The sequence below is a fragment of the Dermacentor andersoni genome, chromosome 7, assembly GCF_023375885.2.
Source record: "Dermacentor andersoni chromosome 7, qqDerAnde1_hic_scaffold, whole genome shotgun sequence".
Lineage (NCBI taxonomy): Eukaryota > Metazoa > Arthropoda > Arachnida > Ixodida > Ixodidae > Dermacentor > Dermacentor andersoni.
Window position 1 is genome coordinate 77506205 of NC_092820.1, and position 20181 is coordinate 77526385.

At 51.0% G+C, this 20181-nt stretch overlaps 1 long non-coding RNA gene across 1 annotated transcript in view; it reads left to right on the forward strand.

The window, feature by feature from the left end:
• Positions 1–20181, forward strand: part of LOC140219284 (uncharacterized) — a 36347-nt gene continuing 16166 nt past the window's right edge. The window contains exon 1 of the long non-coding RNA XR_011895439.1: positions 1–90. This is a non-coding gene — a long non-coding RNA (uncharacterized lncRNA). The remainder of the gene's footprint in view (positions 91–20181) is intronic.

The window sequence follows — 20181 nt, forward strand, 5'->3', positions numbered from 1 at the left end:
CCACATGTAGTATAGACTGCCAAGAGGACAACAAACCTAGAGCAATTTGCCTAGAAGGAAGTGGTAACCAAAAATGTAATTGCACATGTGGTAAGTTTTACATCTGCAAGTACAAAATGCCATAACAATGATGTCGGTGCTAAAAGCAAGAAGAAAAGCAGCACATTTTGCGATTGCTCCGCCTCTGAACTAATTTACGGTGACAGCCCGTCTCCTTCTTTTAATGCGAGGGACTTCAGACGAGCTTCAATAGACGAACTTCATCCACTTTTGAGATATCTAACTAAACATGTAGACGGATCCCGAAGGCTTTTCAGCCTAACAGGTCGCCTTAAAGCGCTACTTGAAATGAGAAATACTGCGAGAAATTGGCGGAGGGGGGAGGGGGGGGGGGGGGCGTCATGCACGCTTGAGGCGATTCATACAGAAATTAGCGAAGAGAGTTGGGATAGTTGGGGTTGATGCACTTGTTGTACCATAGTTACTAGGGCCGAACAAAGCTAACAGGAAATAGTTTTCCAACTCCCAGCTTTATTTTCTTAGCTGCGTTCGCGCTAGTAACTATGTTACAGCGATTGATTCATAGAGGGACTCTGGCACCGGAGAAGCATGCATGTGGTGGTGGTGAAATGTTTGGAGCATTGGATGGCTGCAGTACTAGAAGAGAAAAATTATGGAAGAACTCTTTTCACTATAGCGGTCGACGGTAACGCGATTAGCATTTAAGCAATGTAGCGACAGATCGTATTGCGGAATGCACGTTTGCTTGAAGTAAGTAGTGGTCATTCGAAGACTTCCGTTGCTTCCTTACATTCGGCATAGACTGTTTTCATTATTGGCCCACTTCGCTATGGCACTTGGCTTCACAAGGTCGTCTATGAGCATGACGCCATGACGACAGCTGCATGACCATGACGCACTGACGACGGTGGAATGACGATGAGTGTTGTCAATTTAATGACAAAGGTGGCATGAAAACGATGGCATAACGACAATCATATGATTCTGGAATGATAACAACGGTATAACGACGACACCGTGATGACGATCGCATGATGACAATGGGCTGATGATCCATGTACGACGACCACCACGTAACTAAGTTGGAATGACGACGATGTTAACGACCACGACAGTGTAATGAAGACGGTATGACAACACATCGATGACAGCGACCGTCTTACGACGATAGCAGGGCAAAGGCGGCATAATCACTATTGAATGACGACAGCAAGATTACAATAGGATGATGAAGCAATACGGTGCTGGACTGACGACGGCCCTATGAAGACGACGGCTTGACAACAATGGGAGGTTGTTCCAGCAGTGATGACGTTTGTAAAATGACTGTAGGGCGACAATTGCTTGGCGACAATCGTATGGCAACGACAGCATTACGACGATGGTTTGAAAACGAGGGCAGCACGATATTTGGTTGACGATGTTTGAATGATGATGATGGAACGACCACGGGGGCAACACCATACCGGCATGGCAACGAATGCATGAAGACGATGCCATGGAAACAGTATGAGGACAAAGGGATGGAGAGGAGTGTAGGGCGACCATGTCGTGACGACTGTGACACGAAGGCTGTATGACTACGATGTAGTGACACAATGGCATGACTCGAATGAAACGACGGAAGTAGATTAACGACGGCGGAATGATCATAGCGGCCTCACGACGATTATTATGAGAATGAATGCATGACGACTGTATGAAGACGATATCTCGACGAGAGTTGGATGTTAAAACTGGAATGGCAACGTTGAAAGGAACACGACAGCATCACAAACACAATCGTCTATATGGTGGCCCAAACTATTAGACAACTAGGGCTACTAGGTTGGCGTAGAATGAGTGACGAAACATGAACACACAATGACGGAATCACCACAATGGCTCCACGACGATGATATGACAGTGAATTCATGAAGAATCGAATGAGTGGTCACTTCATATCCAGAGAACATACATCAGCCAAACATATTTTTTGAAAGTCCACTCTAATCCTGAACATCCCTGTTTTAACACCATTAATGACATGACATATGCTACACTGTTTCGTAATCGTCCTTCCGTAAGACAGTCTTTCTCGATGCGTGTGAGGGAGCTTAGTGATGAAATGCATGTCCCACTACTTGAGCTCCGCCTAATGCATCCAGCCAAGCTGCTACCTCCTTGGGAGTGGCAGCTGATACAATGTGGTATATCCTTCATGCAAGTTACAAAACACGCTCCAGAGATTGAAATCCAAATGCATTTCCGGGAACTCCAGCACAAATACTCCTGCACGGAGTTCTACACAGACGCATCAAAGTCACACGACGGGGTGTCCTATGCAGCCGTCGGTCCATCCTTCTCGGTATCCGACGTACTGCATCCGGAAACTAGTATCTTTACGGCTGAGGCTTACGCACTGCTGACGGTCGCAAAGCATATAAATAAATCAAAACTCCAGAAATCAGTTATATATACGGACTCCCTTAGTGTTGTGAAGGCCTTGATGTCATTCTCTAACCACAAAAATCCGGTAATTAATGAACTCTATTCCTTTCTGTGTAAAGCGTATATAGGCCACCAGCATGTCATCATATGCTGGGTGCCAGGTCACAGGGGCATCGAAGGTAATGATCTGGCGGACCAGATGGCCACGTCAGTTACATCGCATTCTGCTAATCCCACCGCTGCAGTTCCTGTCACAGACCTGAAGCCCTTCTTACGTCGGAAACTACGGAACCACTGGCAGCGCCTATGGGACGCGGAAACAAATAATAAGCTCCACGTGACAAAGCCACAGTTAGGATTCTGGCCCTCTGTAACAAAATCCCGCCGAACAGATGTCCTATTCTGTCGTCTCAGAATAGGACGCACATTCGGCACTCATAATTTTCTACTCACCGGAAATGACCCTCCAACCTGCGGTAGATGCGAGGAGAGGCTTACCGTCCTCCACGTCCTCCTGGGGTGTCGGAAAGCCGAATCTGAAAGAAAGAAACATTTTCCCTTAGCATACCGGCAGCACATTCCCCTTCACCCATTAATGTTACTCGGCCCAGAACCGCTATTTGACACCAATGCAGTCCTAAGTTATCTGAAAGATGTTGTATTGCATGTTGTTAGCCCCACATGTTCGTAGCGTCTCCTCTCTTCAGAGGATGGCGCTGTGATAGTTCTTTCGTATTGCACGTGCCTCTAGGCCCTTGTGTTTCAAGGGCTCCGGCGAGGCAACAGTGCTCCAGCTATTTTTACCATCTCATATATTTTCAATTCTATGTCATTCTTTTACGATGGATTTTAATGTTCATAGTATTCGTCATTAGTCATCGCCATAATTTTATATCACGTAGATTTTATGCACTTTACAGCAACTATTTTTAGGCCACTTTACAGCCAAGTCACATCTCCATAATACATCGCCAACATCACCACTTGTCATGGCGCTCTTTGGCCACACCTGGCCCTTGCGCCATTAAACACCACATATCATCATCATCATCATCATCATCATCATCATCATCATCATCATCATCATCAGTGAATTCATGACTCCTCTATGACTACGATGGCTTGACGACACCAGCATGAAAAGAATTGGATGAGAAAGCTTGACTGACGATTATGCAACGATCACAAATGTAACACGACCATTAAACAATAGTGACCGAAGCTATTACAGCTTAACCTACTGGGTCTTTCTAGAAGACCTGATGGTGAGTCCACTGACGACGATGGAATGACCACAGGTGTCTATCGATGATGGCAGGACAACGAACGGCATAACAAGAATCAAATCACAAAGACACAATGACGATGGTGCAACGACTATCACGGAATAACGACTACAGCCACCTAGTGGCTCAAGCCATAGAAAACTTGGGCCACTGGGTCGTGGCAGAACGCGTGAGAATTGGCACATGATAGGAGTCTAATGAAGAAGCGGGAGTAAGAAAGATGGGTGGACCACTACGGCCTCACGACGATGGTATGGCAAGGACTGCATGTTGACTGCAGGGGGAAGAGGTCATAAACTAGAGTAGGATGACTAAGCTTAATGACGATGATCTAACGACTTCGGCAGCATCACGACCACGAGCCTATACATTCAGGCAAAAGTCATTAGCCATTTTTGGTAACTGAGTTGGGGTAGAAGACGTGATGATGGTGGAAGAATGAGCGTCAGATAATGAAACCAGACTGATGAAAATGAAGCGACCACGCCGGCATCACGACCACGAGTAAATACCTAGGCGCCCAACCTGGTAAGCAGATTGGGCGACTAGGTCAAGGTAACGTAGATAGATAGATAGATAGATAGATAGATAGATAGATAGATAGATAGATAGATAGATAGATAGATAGATAGATAGATAGATAGATAGATAGATAGATAGATAGATAGATAGATAGATAGATAGATAGATAGATAGATAGATAGATAGATAGATAGATAGATAGATAGATAGATAGATAGATAGATAGATAGATAGATAGATAGATAGATAGATAGATAGATAGATAGATAGATATCTGTCTATCTATCTATCTATCTATCGGTGTAAGAGCACAATGGACCCAAGAGAAAATCGAACGTCCCGGTGTCGGCTGTCGTACCGGATCTTCTGCGTGGCCTGAGACTCAGTGAGGCGGGAGTCTCCAATCTGGTGCGCCGTGTGAGCCCGTGCGAAGACGTCTTGGGTATTTTCAGTGGGAAAGGTCATCGAGGAAGGAAGCAGTGTGTGAAAGGGCCAGTGTGGAGGCCGAACAGAAGGTAAAAGGGTGAAAATCCAGCGGTCCCGTTACGGGACGAACTATAGGCGAAGGTTACGAAGGCGAATGTGCTGTACACGTACATAGACCGCACTTCTTTCAACGTGTGATGGAGCGGCTCTATCACTCCATTTTTCTGCGGGTGGTAGGCGGTGAAAAGCTGGTGTTCGGCAAAACAGGAACGATGTAGGTCTTCAACTACTCGGGACAAGAAGGTGCGGCCGCGAACAGATAATGGCCGTCGAGGTGCGCCGTGATGGAGGTTGGCATCAGCTAGAAGGAAATCTGCCACCTCAGTTAAATAGCTTGTGGGCAAAGCTCGCGTGATCGCACGCCGCGTCGCGTAATCGGTCAAAACAACGACTCACTTGTCAGATTTTGACGTCAGAAAAGGTGTCGAGAAGATCAAGACCGTCGCGAAAGAATGGTTCGGGGGGCACATTGGCGGGGTGAAGGCGTCCAGCAGGCAGCACAGCAGGTTTTTCGCGGCACTCAGAGCGCACAGGTTGCAACGTAGCAACGTAGCAAGTACAGAACGGTACAGGTCCGGCCAGTAAAAGAGGCGGCGCCGTACGCTGTAGTAAGTAAGCGAAACAGGTGTCATGTAACTGCTCAAGAATTGATTTCCGGAGATGGCGTGGTACAATGCGTGAAAATTCTGGTCCTTCAAGGCACAAGCTGCGACGACAGAGAACGTCGTCTCGGAGCACGAACATGCGCAGTGAGGGCTCCGAATGTCCATAATTGAAACAATAGATTAATACACGTAAGCACTCATCGTGCCATTGTTCACTGCCGTTGTGGTGCAGATCGAAAATGGCCAGGACGTAAGAGTCAGTGTCATGCGCATCATATTTAGGGTGGTCGGCAGGATGATGGGAGAAGCAGTCGGCGTCCTTTAGCAAACGGCCGCACTTGTATGAAACAGCAAATAAATATTCTTAGTGCCGTAGCGCCCACCTACCTTATCGTCCCGTGGGGTCTTTATGTGACGAAAGCCAGTACAAGGCATGGTGATCAGTAACCACGAAAAATGTGCGGCCGTAATAGTAGGGGCGCAGTTTGGCAACTGCCCAAACTAACGCCAGACTATCTCTTTCACTATATTAAAATCCCTTTCGGCAGATGACAGCAGGCGGCTGGCGTATGCAATTACGCGCTCTACGTTACGCTGCCATTGAAAAACTACAGCCTCATTTCCATGGCCACTGGCATTCGTGTGGAGTACAGTGGTGGCAGATGAATCATAATGACCCAGCAATGGGGAAGCCGTGAGCAAGCGCGCGAGGGCGGAGTAGCCTTTATTTTGAGCAAGGCCCCATGTGAAAGCAACGCCCTTGTGAATTAAGTCGGTGAGCGGGAAAACGTTTTCGGCGAAATTCTTAATAAAATGACCCGAAATACGCGCACAGCCTAACAAAGCTTCTTACGTCGGCGGCAGAAGGCACAACAGGAAGGTTCTGGACAGCGCGAATCTTTTCAGGGTCGGGTTGAACGCCAGCGGCACTGACGAGATGGCCAAGAACGGTAATTTGACGACGTTCAAAGTGGCACTTGGATGGATTCAAGTAGAGGCCGGGTCGTCGGAAAAGAGCAAGATTAACCGATAGACGTGTTAGATGACTCGTGAAAGTTGGTGAAAAGACTATTACATTGTCTAGATAACGCCAACATGTGGATCCTTTACAGCTACGACGTGAGGAGTCCGTCATGCTTTCGTAGGTCGCCGGGGCATTACAAAGGTCGAACGGCATAACCTTGGATTGGTAAAGGCCGTCAGGTATTACGACGGCACTTTTCTCATGGTCCATGTTTTCTACCGAGCTTTGCCAATAGCCTGATCGCAGGTCTATCGATTAAAAATAGTTGGCTCCTTGCAAGTAGTCCGAAGCGTCTTCAATACGCGGCAAGGGGTAAAAATCATTGCGTGTGATCTTGTTCAGGTGTCTGTACTCTACACAAAAGCACCAACTGCCGTTCTTCTTCTTGAAGAGAACAACAGGGGACGCCCACAAACTGCAAGATGGCTCGATAACGCCTTTAGACAACATCCTATTGACTTCTCGTCGCATCATTTGTTCAGTATGTGAAACGCGGTATGGTCGGAGCGTATCGGATTGGCGTAGTCGGTGTAAATACGATGGGTGACCACCGATGTCTGAGGTAAGGGGTGGGCATCAAGGTCAAAATTTTGTGGCAAGTTTCCAAGTGATGTTGGAGGTCAGCAGCTTGTGCCGGAAGATCAGGTGCAATCATCTTGCTAAGTTTGTCTGTGAGAGTCGGTGAATCGGAGGTTCCCGTAGATGGTGATGGAATGTCGCTATCAAGATCCGATATCTCGCAATCGTTCTCAAGCGAGATTTCTCCCCAACTCATGCCTCTGGGGAGTAATTGAGTCGAGCCGTACAAATTAAGGAGAGGGAGCGAAGTTTGATTGCCTGTAACAGTGAGCATGGTATGGGGAACGGCCATGTTCCTTTCAAGTATATCAGTGGTGGGACAGTACACTGACACCGTCAGCAACAGATGGGAAAGACAGCAGAGTGACGTAAGTAGTGGCTTGAGGCGACAAGTACATGTCTTCCGGAGAGCATAACCGTGGTTGTATGATTAGTGGATAATAGCAGCAGTGGGGCAGTTCAAGCTGAATGACACTAGACGCGCAATCAAGAAGGGCTCAATAGCACGATACAAAGTCTAAGCCGAGTATAACGTCATAGGGGCATTGTCCAAAATGGCAAACAAAATAGCCGTTAGGCGCCCCGCAATGCCACTTCGAGTGGTGCACATACCAAGCACGCTAGACATTCCTCCATCGGCGATGCAGAGGATGCGTAATGCTGCAGGTGTCAGAACTTTGTTCACGTGTCGGCGCAATTGGACACTAATCACGAATACGTGCGCGCCAGTGTCAATGAGTGCTGGGACGCTGACGCCATTGACTAAAACGTCCATCAAGTTCTCCTTGGTGATCAGAGTTTTATAGCCTCGTCGTCAATGCAGCGTTACCTCCGGGAGCTGCATCGTTTAGTTTTCCGACGACGGGCGTCGGGGCTGCGTCGGGGACCATGGGCAACGAGCCTGCGGCGATAGGGGCAATGGTCGATGAGCTGGTGGCGAACAGGTCTGGTGACGGCGGAATAAGAACGATGGACTATTCAAAGGAGCACGAGCGTCATTGTTTGGCTGTTTCGGTGCCAATGGAGGCTGGTAACGATGCTTCCTCTGTTCGGGGCGATAATAACGGGTGAATGGCGGTCGCAGACCGGAGACGACAGTACAGGTTTTATAGCGAGCAACGTGACGGATAAACCGGCAGGCAAAACAGATTGGCTGATCGTCTGCGATTCGCCACTCGATCAGATTGCGGTAGCGCACAGGATACCGCGGAGCAGTTGATGGACCTGGAGCATGACAAAGCTGTGAAGAGGCTTTCACAATTTTTTGCACATGGTAATGTTGAAAGCATTGTCAGCGACCCCGTCAGTTTATGCCCAACCTTGCGTTACTCGGCCGTATCGCTGTCGGCCTAACGGCGTAGAGCCAGCACGTCCTGGATGTAAGAGGCCTGTGGGCATCTGAGCGTGGGCCACTAGTTCTTAGCGGTGCTTTTCCATCCAGCGGGACGGCCGCACAAGTCCCTAAGCTTCTATTTGCACGTGTCCCAGCCGTTAAGCTCTTCCTCGTGGTTGTCATACCCCACCTTCGCTATGCCTTGTAAGTAGAAGATCAAGTTAGCTAACACAATCGTCGGTTCTCATTGGTTGCGGGCACTTACACACTGATACGTGGCGATGCGCTCTTCCACAACGAGAGGGCCGATGACGCAGAACGTTCCTGGATCCCGCGGCTGAGCCAGCACAACCATCGGAGTTGTAGGCGTTAATGTGGGCCACGCCATGTCGGGTTCTGCTTCGTCCGTCATGTAGTCCAGTCCGAGGTGAGGACCACTGCGGAGCTCCGTTGTTGTTTTTCGTGGGTACTCAGCACCTCGCACCAATTTGATACAATGCAGAAGTCACATATAAAGATGTATTTAGAATATTTACAAGAGAGACAACGATTCATAAGCAAAGTGGCTGTCGAGATCGATTCCACCTCTACACGTCAAATCGTCTTCTGACTGGCACCACACTTGGTTGCTCCGTAGCAGTATTGTTGAAGTACAGAAACGTCACTCAGATCATATGCGTGGTGGGTTTAAAATCGAAAGTGCTGAGGTGCGCTGGCGGTAAGTGTCTGTAGCGCAGATGTAGGTCAAATCGAACGTTTAGTTGACTAAAGTAAAAAAAGGCTGTAGATGTTAGCTGTTAGTCGGAGCCTGCGCGGGCTCCCACTCGCCAAAATCAGCAACCGGGCTCACCCGCGAGCTCTGATTCATCAAAATTTTGCTCAGTATATATATATATATATATATATATATATATATATATATATATATATATATATATATATATATATATATATATATTGTGGGTAAGTTTGAGTGAGTTCTGTTTATTTTGCAGGCCTAAAGGCTATGACAAACCTTAAATTGGCTGCGGGGACGGCAATATGTTACCGCATACATCACACAAGTTCATAAACAAGATAAGGCACGGGAATACGCAGCTCTGCGAGCCTCCACTTTCCCGCGCCTATCGCGGTGCACCGGTATCGAAAGTAGGCGCCACTGCGTCCCGACTAGCGGCGGCGCCCTTCCACCCCCATCCATGTATATTGTCAGCTTGGCATTAAGCAGGGTTGAAAAGAAAGTGGGGGAAGGATCGCTCCAAAGCGCGAGGTCGCGCTATCAAATCCCGGCGACGGCAGGAGAGCTTGATTGGGGCCGAAATGTGAAAACACTCGTGTAATTGGGTTTAGGCGCACGTTAAAAAGCACGACGTGGTCCAAATTATTCCGGAGGCCCCCACTAAGGCATGCGTCATAATCAGATCGCGATTTTGACACGACAAACCTCATAAGTTAGTTAATTAAGCCCTGTAACCTACGCCTTTCCACAATTATCAGGTACGCAATCGATGGCGACATTCAACTTCATTCTAAATACTGTTCAATCATGACAGCTTACCAGGAAAAAAATATTTCATTTTCAATTGTGTTTTCGTCTGTACATATGCCTTTCATTATAAGTGAATAGTCGACGCTGTGCGCTACGCCAGTGGCCGTCGGAGCTCTTGCTCATCCTCACAGCAGGACTTGAACATCAGAACGTGATCGAAGTGCATCACAGTGCTTTGTATGGATGTAGAAACAGATTGCGAATATTTGACATTGTGCACGAACATTCCCTTTCTGTAGATTTGCCACGAATGTGCTCCAGATGCGTTGTGGTTGACGCGTCATCAGAACGCCTTGAAGGAACGGTTGAACTTCTGGGGAATAAGCACTCTTTTTTGGAGTAGGATTCATACAATCAGCATTTCAAAAACTTGAACTTTGACTGGCTGCATGGAGTGAAACAGAAGAACCTTTGTAACTCAAGTAAAGATAAGGCCCCCGGTTAATAGTTACAAAAACTATCATATATTGAATTTTACGGTATTCATCCTCCCGTCGTTTCATATTTATTTCAATACTCTGTTATCACTGGTTTTTTTTTTTATTCATTTAGTGCATGCTGCGGATCAAATAAAGCCTAAGCAGGGCAGGGAGTACAAAACAGTCGACGCATACGAGTACATGAATCATTTCAAAAATATAAACTGAGGAATAACACAAAATTCCGCTATAATATTGCTACGGAATAGCCGCCACAGTGTGGCTGCACTGAGGAGAAAGAAGACGACGTGGCCCCACTTGATATAGCGTCGCCATCTTTGCCACCGTTGTTGTTGTTGTTGTTGTTGTCCTATGTGGCCGTGGCACATACCCACAGTGGGGGATTGGCCAAGAATCGGGCAGTTTAATTAGGTGCCTAAAAATAATAATGAAACACCGTGGTCTACGTGTAAATATATCGTAAATAGACTTGTGCATCAGCTACACGTAACCTTAATTTGGTGGAGGTGGACGTTCCCCTTACCCGTCATGGAGCTTTGCAGCGGTCGCAACGGCGACACTGCAACTTCGGCTCCTGCTGGCGGCACTTCATCTACGCAACCGTCTCCGCCTGCAGCCCCGACCTACGTCGCCGTTTCCCCCCCTCTGGATCCTGGTGTTTTCAACGGAGTCGGCAGTCCTGATGTTGACGACTGGCTCCACTTATACGAACGTGTCAGCACCAGTCACAGGTGGGATCCGGCTATTATGCTTGTGAACGTTATTTTCTACCTCGACCGAGCTCCACTTGCATGGTTCCAGACTCACGAAGAGGAGATCTCGAGCTGGGATCTCTTCAAAGAGAAACTCCGCGACCTTTTTGGCAATCCCTTCGGTCGTCAAGTCAATGCAAGAAAGCCCTTGCCACAAGTGTACAGACGTCGACCGAGTCCTACGTGTCCTACATTCTCGACGTCTTGGCCCTTTGTGCCAAGGCTGACCCGACCCTGTCTGAGGGCGATAAGGTTAATCACGTCCTCAAAGGCATTGCTGACGACGCCTTCAATTTACTGGTGTTTACGAACGTCACCACCATCGATACGATCCTCAAGGAGTGCCGCCGTCTTGAGCATGCTAAAAGCCGCCGGGTATCCCAGCACATCACGCGACTTCCCAACACAGCTGCTACGTCATCCTGTGACGACCTCTTCCACCAGCCGTCGCGATGTGACAACTTGACCCGCATCATTCGTCGTGAGGTCGGAGCGGCACAACCGGCGGCCCCTTCACTCCCGTCACCTGATCATTCTCCGGTGACAATCTCCTTGATCCAGGCCGTCGTCCGTCAAGAGTTGTCCAACGTCGGCCTGCAATCCATTCGTTCCTTAGGCTCGGAACCTCTTTCTCCACGCACGTCCCCACCGCGCCCTTCTTACTCCTCTTATGGACAGCGTGACCCCTCCGAATGGCGAACCGTGGATGACAAGCCGATCTGTTTTAACTGCCGACGCATAGGACATGTCGCTCGCAACTGCCGCAGCCGCTGGACTTCTCCGGTGCGGTATTCTCCTGATTACCACCCTAGCCCCTCCAGCGCGTCCTTTTCCTTCGCTCCTTCTATGCCTGCTCCATCATCTGACCCTGCGACACCTTTGACACGACCCCGCTACTCCCGCTCGCCTTCTCCCTCCCGTCGTCAGTCTCGTTTGCCCCCGTCACGCCGTGCTCCTCCGACCTACTCGCCGCACCCCCGACCGGAAAACTTCACAGTGCAGCTTCTGGGGGTGAAACTGCATTGACGAAATTGGCACGAAATCCTCGCTTCACGTTACCCCCGAACAATAATCTTTTGGACGTTCTCGTCGACAATGTTCCTGTGTGCGCGTTGATTGACGCCGGGGCGCATGCGTCTATTATGAGTGCTGCTCTTCGCCGTCGGCTCAAGAAAGTTCTGACGCCCGCCCCGGACCAAGTTGTACAAGTCGCCGACGGAGGGACTGTCGCTATTGTCACGTGGTGGTGACGTAGAAGAACACAGTAGCAATACTGTGAACGAGAAAACTAACTTTTATTGGGCGAACTTGTGCCCACAAAACAGGCTACACTTATAGCACAACGAAAGCGGCGAACACAGTCGGCGATCGTCGGAAATCTGCTCAGCGGGTCAAGCGCGTCGGCTTTTATACAGCAGTCGTCGAATGTTCCAGACTAATCGCTGGGACCCGAGCGTATTCCACAATGTTCTACGCCATTCGCGTCAGGCGATGAAATCAGATAACATAAGGTTCGGCGACAACAGACAGCCGGGTAGAAGCATCGATAACTTTCCAGAAACGTCGGATACATGCAGGCGCGTCCGTCGCTGTGCGATTACAGTTGTTAAGCGGCGAAACGTGGTCGTCCGATAAAGATAAGAACACGTGTCAGTACCCCCCTCTTAAAAAGCATCGACCCGATGCTGCAAACAAACGAAGTTAATAAACAAAAGCACTCGTAGCAAAGAAAAGAACAAATAACAAAGTTCGTCAGCGTCCGTAAAAGGGTTTAAGGCGCACGACGTGAACCACTTCAGATCGTGCGCGGCGCCGCTGTGAATGCGAAATGCCGTCTGGCACGACCTCATAGTCCAGAGCGCCAATACGTCGGATGACCTTGTAGGGTCCGAAATAGCGTCGGAGTAGTTTCTCACTAAGTCCTCGTCGGCGTATCGGGGTCCAGACCCAAACACGGTCGCCAGGCTGGTACTCGACGAAGCGTCGTCGGAGGTTGTAGTGTCGGCTGTCGGTCCTCTGCTGGCTCTTGATTCGCAGGCGGGCGAGCTGTCGGGCTTCTTCGGCGCGCTGGAGATACCTAGCGACGTCAAGATTCTCTTCGTCAGTGACGTGGGGCAGCATGGCGTCGAGCGTCGTTGTCGGGTTCCTGCCGTAAACCAGCTTAAACGGCGTGATCTGTGTTGTTTCTTGCACCGCCGTGTTGTACGCAAAGGTTACGTACGGCAGGATCGCGTCCCACGTCTTGTGTTCGACGTCGACGTACATTGCTAGCATGTCGGCGAGGGTCTTGTTCAGGCGCTCCGTGAGACCATTCGTCTGCGGATGGTAGGCAGTTGTCCTCCTGTGGCTTGTCTGGCTGTACTGCAGAATGGCTTGGGTGAGCTCTGCTGTAAAAGCCGTTCCTCTGTCGGTGATGAGGACTTCTGGGGCACCATGTCGCAGCAGGATGTTCTCGACGAAAAATTTCGCCACTTCGGCTGCGCTGCCTTTTGGTAGAGCTTTAGTTTCAGCAAAGCGGGTGAGATAGTCCGTCGCCACGACGATCCACTTATTCCCGGATGTTGATATCGGAAACGGCCCCAACAAATCCATCCCAATCTGCTGGAATGGTCGGCGAGGAGGTTCGATCGGCTGTAGTAAGCCTGCTGGCCTTGTCGGTGGTGTCTTGCGTCGTTGACAGTCTCGGCATGTCTTGACGTAACGGGCGACGTCGGCGGTCAGACGCGGCCAGTAATACCTTTCCTGTATTCTCGACAGCGTCCGGGAGAATCCGAGGTGCCCAGCGGTTGGATCGTCGTGTAGGGCATGCAGTATTTCTGGACGCAGCGCTGACGGTACAACAAGAAGGTAGCTGGCGCGGACTGGTGAGAAGTTCTTCTTCACGAGCAGGTTGTTTTGTAGCGTGAACGACGACAACCCGCGCTTAAATGCCCTAGGGGCAACGTCGGTGTTTCCTTCCAAATACTCGACGAGGCCTTTTAGCTCCGGGTCAGCTCGTTGCTGTTTAGTGAAGTCTTCCGCGCCTATTATCCCAAGGAAGGCGTCGTCGTCCTCGTCGTCTTGCGGCGGGGGATCGATGGGGGCGCGCGATAAGCAGTCCGCGTCGGAGTGTTTTCTTCCGGACTTGTATATTACCGTGACGTCATATTCTTGTAGTCTGAGGCTCCACCGCGCCAGCCGTCCTGAAGGGTCCTTTAAGTTAGCTAGCCAACACAATGCATGATGGTCACTGACGACTTTGAATGGCCTGCCATAGAGGTAAGGGCGGAATTTAGCTATTGCCCAAATGATGGCGAGGCATTCCTTTTCAGTCGTAGAATAGTTGCTTTCCGCTTTTGACAGCGACCGGCTAGCATACGATATCACCCTTTCAAGTCCTTCTTTCCTCTGGACTAGGACGGCACCGAGGCCTAGGCTACTGGCGTCAGTGTGGATTTCGGTATCGGCGTCCTCGTCGAAGTGTGCAAGTACCGGCGGCGACTGCATGCGTTGTTTGAGTTCTTGAAATGCCTTGGCCTGCGGCGTTTCCCACTTGAACGCGACATCACATTTGGTTAGATGTGTTAGCGGCTCCGCGATGCGTGAGAAGTCCTTGACAAAGCGCCTATAGTAGGCACACATGCCAAGGAATCTGCGCACTGCCTTCTTGTCGGTTGGCTGCGGGAACTTTGCGATGGCAGCTGTCTTCTGTGGGTCGGGGCGTACTCCTGATTTGCTGATCACGTGGCCTAGGAACAAAAGCTCATCGTAAGCGAAGCGGCACTTTTCCGGCTTCAGAGTGAGCCCAGATGACTTGATGGCTTCTAACACTGTCGCAAGCCGCCTAAGGTGATCGTCGAAATTTCCGGCGAAGACAACGACGTCATCCAGGTAAACAAGGCACGTCTGCCACTTCAGTCCGGCTAACACCGTGTCCATGACGCGCTGAAACGTTGCAGGCGCCGAGCACAGTCCGAATGGCATGACCTTGAACTGGTAGAGGCCGTCCGGCGTGATGAAGGCAGTCTTTTCGCGATCTCTCTCGTCGACTTCTATTTGCCAGTAGCCAGACTTGAGGTCCATCGACGAGAAGTATTTAGCGTTACAGAGCCGATCCAATGCGTCGTCTATCCGTGGAAGGGGGTACACATCCTTCTTCGTGATCTTGTTCAGTCGACGATAGTCGACGCAGAAGCGTAGGGTTCCGTCCTTTTTCTTTACCAGGACTACAGGAGAGGCCCACGGGCTTTTCGACGGCTGGATGATGTCGTCGCGCAGCATTTCGTCGACTTGTTGCCTAATAGCTTCACGTTCTCGCGTCGAAACTCGGTAAGGGCTCTGGCGGAGTGGTCGAGCGCTCTCTTCGGTTATTATGCGATGCTTTGCAACTGGTGTTTGTCGAATCCTCGATGACGTCGAAAAGCAGTCTTTGTATCGTCGGAGAAGACTTCTGATCTGTTGCTGCTTACTCACAGGAAGACTTGGATTCACGTCGAAGTCTGGTTCGGGGACAATGCTCATCGGTGTAGATGCGGCTGAATCCGAGAGGACAAAGGCATTGCTGGTTTCCACAATTTCCTCGATGTATGCGATTGTCGTGCCCTTGTTGATGTGCTTGAACTCTTGGCTGAAGTTGGTTAGCATAACTTCCACTTGCCCTCCGTGGAGTCGAGCGATCCCTCTTGCGACGCAAATTTCACGGTCGAGCAGTAGATGTTGGTCGCCCTCGATGACGCCTTCTACGTCAGCGGGTGTTTCAGTGCCGACGGAAATAATAATGCTGGCGCGCGGCGGGATGCTCACTTGATCTTCGAGCACACTCAAGGCGTGGTGACTACGACAGCTCTCCGGCGGTATCGCTTGATCTTGTGACAGCGTTATCGATTTCGACTTCAGGTCGATGACTGCGCCATGTTGATTCAGGAAGTCCATGCCGAGAATGACGTCTCGTGAACACTGTTGGAGGACAACGAAGGTGGCAGGGTAAGTCCGGTCATGAACGGTAATTCTTGCCGTGCAGATCCCAGTCGGCGTAATCAGGTGTCCTCCAGCGGTGCGTATTTGAGGGCCTTCCCATGCAGTCTTAACTTTCCGCAACTGGGCGGCGATGGGTCCACTCATGACGGAGTAATCGGCTCCTGTGTCTACTAAGGCGGTGACTGCGTGGCCGTCGAGAAGCACGTCGAGGTCAGTGGTTCTTTGTCTTGCGTTACAGTTAGGTCTCGGCGCCGGATCACGGCTGCGTCGTGTTGAACTGAAGCTGGAACGTCGCGTCGTCAAGTCGTCTTTCGTCGGTGTAGTTTTGGCTTCCTGACTTCGTCGGGACGGCGGCGTGTCGTCATTAGGTCGTTGAGATGGTTTCTTCGTCGTCTTCGTCGGCGGCGGAGGATCTTCGTCAGTTCGACGAACAGCAACCGCACCTCCATCGGTTGCTGCTTTTAGTTTTCCGGATACGGGCTCGCTGACCGGCCCCGGGCTGGGCCAGTGTATGGTCGGCGCTGCGGCGACAGGTAGCGGCCTGGTGACGGCGAACGGGACGGTCGTCGAGGGCTCCACTTAGTAGCGGCGAGGTAGTCGGCGATGTCACGAGGGCGTTCACCTTCCCTCGGGCGCTGTGCGTTGACGGCGAAGCCTCGCAGTCCCATCTCCCGGTATGGGCATCGGCGATAGATGTGCCCCGCTTCTCCGCAGTGGTAGCAGAGCGGGCGGTGGTCAGGAGCGCGCCAAATGTCCGTCTTCCTCGCGTAGGTGCGCTGGGCGACGGGTGGTCGTGCTGGCGCTGGCGGCGGCGGACGACGGAACTGCGGCGTGACAGGGCCCTGGCGCGGTCGCGGAGGGGGACCTTGACGGCGTGCGACGGCGGCGTAGGTCATCGCTTGCGGCTCAGGCTGGGGCGATACAGGGGCTACTCCAAGTTGTTGTTGGAGCGCTTCACGCACGGCGTCGGCAACCGAAGCCACTTGAGGCTGTGATGGTGGGAACAGCTTTTGTAGCTCCTCCCGCACGACCGCTCGGATAGCCTCGCGCAGGTCGTCGGTGGCCAGTGATTGAACTCCGGCGTAGTTCGTCGAGTTTGTGCGGCGGTCGAATTGCCGGTTTCGGATCTCGAGTGTCTTCTCGATGCTGGTGGCCTCGCGAAGAAACTCGTCCACGGTCTTCGGTGGGCTTCGTACCATTCCGGCAAAGAGTTCCTCCTTCACACCACGCATCAGCAGGCGGACTTTCTTCTCCTCGGGCATTTCAGGGTCGGCGTGGCGGAAGAGGCGGCTCATTTCTTCCGTGTAGATCGCGGTCGTCTCATTAGGCAGCTGCTCCCGGGTTTCTAATAGCGCTTGGGCTCGTTCTCGGCGTACGACGCTTGCGAACGTCTGGAGGAAGCCGCTTCGGAAAAGTTCCCAGGTCGTTAAGGTGGCTTCTCGGTTCTCGAACCACGTCCTGGCCGCGTCTTCCAAAGCGAAGAAGACATATCGCAGTTTGTCGTCGCTGTTCCAGTTGTTAAAGGTAGCGACTCTCTCGTACGTCTCGAGCCAGCTTTCCGGGTCCTCGAAAGTTGAACCGCGGAACGTCGGAGGCTCCCTGGGCTGCTGCAGCACGACGGGTGACGCTGGGGCTGCCATTGGGGTGGACGTGGTGGCCATCTTCCTAGTCGTCTCAGGCAAAAGTCCGTGCTCCGGGGGCAGTCCTTGCAGCCTGCGGCTACCTCGCTGGTTCTTGGCGACGTTGGTGTCTTCCGAGTGAGGGCTTGGGTCACGGCTTTGTGGGGGCGTCCGGTACATGAACGCAAAGCACCTCCACCAGATGTCACGTGGTGGTGACGTAGAAGAACACAGTAGCAATACTGTGAACGAGAAAACTAACTTTTATTGGGCGAACTTGTGCCCACAAAACAGGCTACACTTATAGCACAACGAAAGCGGCGAACACAGTCGGCGATCGTCGGAAATCTGCTCAGCGGGTCAAGCGCGTCGGCTTTTATACAGCAGTCGTCGAATGTTCCAGACTAATCGCTGGGACCCGAGCGTATTCCACAATGTTCTACGCCATTCGCGTCAGGCGATGAAATCAGATAACATAAGGTTCGGCGACAACAGACAGCCGGGTAGAAGCATCGATAACTTTCCAGAAACGTCGGATACATGCAGGCGCGTCCGTCGCTGTGCGATTACAGTTGTTAAGCGGCGAAACGTGGTCGTCCGATAAAGATAAGAACACGTGTCACTATTGTTGGCACGTGCTCTGCCCGCCTCACCATTGCTGAGAGACAAACCGTCGTTCTCTTCACCGTCATCGAGCATTGCCCTCACGAACTCATTCTTGATCTGGATTTCCTTGCCAATCATTCTGCCCTCATTGACTGTTCGGCCGGCTCACTTCGCCTTGACTTGCCTCTTGCCGACCATGTGGACCCGCCTCCAAGCCGTTTGAGCTGCACCGATTTTATTCGCCTATCGCCTCAATCTGTGACACACGTCGACTTCTTGTCCTCACCAGCTGTACCTGACGGTGATTACGTGGTCGCACCAATTCCGGCAGTTGTACTTACACACGGTGTTACCGTGCCACATACTGTGCTGACAATTACTGGTAACCGCACCTGCCTTCCCCTTGTCAATTTCGCGCTAACCGTGCAAGTTCTGCCTCAGGGGATTTCATTGGGTGTAATTACCGCTTTGCAGGATGGTGAGATCGAGCCATTCACATTGGAAGATCGTCACAGCTCAGCCCATACCATGACGTCATCGCACGGTACTGACGTCGACATTGAGAAGATGGTTTCCTCTGACCTTACACCTGTTCAAGCTGAAGCTCTTTGCCGCGTTCTTGAAGGCTATCGCGACATTTTTGACTTTGACAATCGACCCTTAGGTCAAACATCCGTCGTGACCCATCACATAAATACTGGCGATGCGAACCCTACTCACCGACATCCATATCGTGTTTCTGCGTCCGAGCGTGCTGTTATCCAACAGGAAGTCAAAACGATGCTTGCAAAGGACATTATCGAGCCTTCTTGTAGTCCCTGGGCTTCTGCCGTCGTACTTGTCGAAAAGAAGGATGGCACGTGGCGTTTTTGTGTAGATTATCGCCACCTGAACAAAATCACAAAGGACGTGTACCCTCTGCCACGTATTGATGACGCTCTAGACTGCCTGTACGGTGTCACCTATTTTTCTTCCATCGACTTACGGTCCGGCTACTGGCAGATATCCGTCGACGACATGGACCGAGAGAAGACTGCATTTATTACCTCTGACGGCCTTTATCAGTTCAAGGTGATGCCTTTCGGTCTCTGTAACGCGCCTGCCACCTTCGAACGAATGATGGGCTCCTTGCTTCAGAGGTTTAAGTGGTCCACCTGTTTGTGCTACCTGGACGACGTCATCGTTTATTCGCCCACGTTTGACACGCATCTAGACCGTCTTTCAGCGATTCTTGACGTGTTCCGCCGCGCCGGGCTGCAGTTGAACTCGTCAAAATGTCACATTTCCCCCCGCCAAATCACCGTCCTTGGACACCTCGTGGACGCCAGATGCGTGCGACCTGATCGGGACAAAATGCGCGCCGTTACGAACTTTCCGGTTCCGAAGTCTACCAAGGACGTTCGTACTTTCGTAGGGCTGTGCTCTTATTTCCGACGTTTTTGATTGATTTTGCGACCATCGCACGTCCCCTTACCGACCTCTTGAAGAAAGACGCCCTATTTTCTTGGGGACCTAACCATGCCACATCTTTTTCGCAGCTCATTACTCTCCTTACCACGCCTCCAATTCTGGCCCATTTTGACCCGTCTGCCTCAACGGAAGTTCGAACTGATGTTTCCAGCCAATCGACATCCCACCGGAACCATTTTTCCGTGTTGGTCTAGACCTTCTTGGACCATTTCCTCTCGCGGGCTCCGGAAATAAATGGGTCGCCGTCGCTACTGATTATGCTACGTGGTACGCAATTACCAGAGCCCTCCCGACAAGTTGTGCTACTGACGTTGCTGAATTTTTGCTCTATAACATCATTTTATTGCACGGGGCTCCGCGCTAATTACTCACTGACCGTGGCCGCACCTTTCTGTCGGCAGTCGTCGAGGACATCCTCCGCTCCTGCTCGACTAAGCACAAGTTCAGCACGTCCTACCACCCACAGACCAACGGCCTCACGGAGCGCCTCAACCGCACCATCA